The sequence below is a fragment of the Syngnathus scovelli genome, unplaced genomic scaffold (assembly GCF_024217435.2).
Source record: "Syngnathus scovelli strain Florida unplaced genomic scaffold, RoL_Ssco_1.2 HiC_scaffold_363, whole genome shotgun sequence".
NCBI classification, from domain to species: domain Eukaryota; kingdom Metazoa; phylum Chordata; class Actinopteri; order Syngnathiformes; family Syngnathidae; genus Syngnathus; species Syngnathus scovelli.
The window spans coordinates 1-2,500 of NW_026061459.1; positions in this window are offsets into that span (position 1 = coordinate 1).

A 2,500-nucleotide genomic window follows, 5' to 3' on the forward strand; every position below is an offset into this window, starting at 1 on the left:
GGCCTTCAGGCACGTGGTTCGAGACGACCTCACCCGGCTCTAGCCCGGAGGATCGGAGGCAACGGCCGTCTCCTTAAGCTAAGGCCGGACGAAAATCTGCGGATGCGGTCCATCCAAGGCAGACGGAGGTACCGGCCGCCTCGGTAAATAAAGCCCGGGCAAAAATCTGCGAACGGCCCGTCAAGGGTTCTGTCTCATCCAAGAAAGGGGTACCGGCCGCCTCAGAGGCCGGAGCGAAGGGGGCGAAAGGCTGTCGATGGGGAAGGATCGGGGCCACGGCTAATCTAGCGATGCCCGCGTCGGGCGGTCACTCCGACGAATGAGCGGGGCCGAATCCGGCGTAGGCGGCCTTCAGGCACGTGGTTCGAGACGACCTCACCCGGCTCTAGCCCGGAGGATCGGAGGCAACGGCCGTCTCCTTAAGCTAAGGCCGGACGAAAATCTGCGGATGCGGTCCATCCAAGGCAGACGGAGGTACCGGCCGCCTCGGTAAATAAAGCCCGGGCAAAAATCTGCGAACGGCCCGTCAAGGGTTCTCTCTCATCCAAGAAAGGGGTACCGGCCGCCTCAGAGGCCGGAGCGAAGGGGGCGAAAGGCTGTCGATGGGGAAGGATCGGGGCCACGGCTAATCTAGCGATGCCCGCGTCGGGCGGTCACTCCGACGAATGAGCGGGGCCGAATCCGGCGTAGGCGGCCTTCAGGCACGTGGTTCGAGACGACCTCACCCGGCTCTAGCCCGGAGGATCGGAGGCAAACGGCCGTCTCCTTAAGCTAAGGCCGGACGAAAATCTGCGGATGCGGTCCATCCAAGGCAGACGGAGGTACCGGCCGCCTCGGTAAATAAAGCCCGGGCAAAAATCTGCGAACGGCCCGTCAAGGGTTCTGTCTCATCCAAGAAAGGGGTACCGGCCGCCTCAGAGGCCGGAGCGAAGGGGGCGAAAGGCTGTCGATGGGGAAGGATCGGGGCCACGGCTAATCTAGCGATGCCCGCGTCGGGCGGTCACTCCGACGAATGAGCGGGGCCGAATCCGGCGTAGGCGGCCTTCAGGCACGTGGTTCGAGACGACCTCACCCGGCTCTAGCCCGGAGGATCGGAGGCAACGGCCGTCTCCTTAAGCTAAGGCCGGACGAAAATCTGCGGATGCGGTCCATCCAAGGCAGACGGAGGTACCGGCCGCCTCGGTAAACAAAGCCCGGGCAAAAATCTGCGAATGGTCCGTCAAGGATTCTGGCTCATCCAAGGTGGGGGTACCGGCCGCCTCTATTAACAGGCCGGAGTACAGGGGGCGAAAGGCTGTCGATGGGGAAGGATCGGGGCCACGGCTAATCTAGCGATGCCCGCGTCGGGCGGTCACTCCGACGAATGAGCGGGGCCGAATCCGGCGCGAGGCGGCCTTCAGGCACGTGGTTCGAGACGACCTCACCCGGCTCTAGCCCGGAGCGAATATCATCTCCAAGGTGTGGAGGCAACGGCCGTCTCCTTAAGCTAAGGCCGGACGAAAATCTGCGGATGCGGTCCATCCAAGGCAGACGGAGGTACCGGCCGCCTCGGTAAACAGAGGCCGGGCGAAAATCTGCGAATGGTCCGTTAAGGATTCTCTCTCATCCAAGGAAGGGGTACCGGCCGCCTCTATTAACAGGCCGGAGCACAGGGGGCGAAAGGCTGTCGATGGGGAAGGATCGGGGCCACGGCTAATCTAGCGATGCCCGCGTCGGGCGGTCACTCCGACGAATGAGCGGGGCCGAATCCGGCGCGAGGCGGCCTTCAGGCACGTGGTTCGAGACGACCTCACCCGGCTCTAGCCCGGAGCGAAAAAACAACACTCTTATAACCTGACCGACATGCGCCCATGACCCGCCTTGGTAGGGCCCCCACCGGCCCCGGCTACCGCCGGCGTTGGGTGGACGGTTCCTCCCCACTTGCGGGTCGCACTCCAGCGCTACGGCCGCCGCGCGAGCGCGCGCCCCGCGCCGCCCGCGCAGGCCTAGCGCGAACCGTACGGCAGCGAAACCGAGACGCCCCGGCTCAACCTCACCCAGAGGCCATCCACGGAGGCCGAGCGCGCGATCCGACTTGCGGCACGCCACGTGGGCGTCCGCCGGCCGCGCCGGTCGACCGCGAAACCGATTTCTCAAAGACCAAGCCCGAGTCCCAACCTCCGCACATATCCGCACACGCCTTCCCGACCACCGCGAAGCGGGAGGCGTCTATCGTGGCCGCCGGGGCGTATGACCCCTCCGCGTGAGGCGTGCGGGCTCGGGGGGGCCGCAACGACCGAGTCTGACTCGGACGGGGCGCAGCTTCCCTCCCGGTCGCAGCATCAGCGCCGAACGCGCGACGTCACCAGCCCCCCGGAACGGTTCGTCGGGAGCGCGGCAATGGCCCACATCTCACCTCGCCAGCCGGCCGCAGCGGGCCGCGCCGAACCGAGTCTGACTCGGGGTGCGCACAGTCCCGTCTGGGTCACGGAGGCGACGAGCTGTGACCGCCACCGTCGCC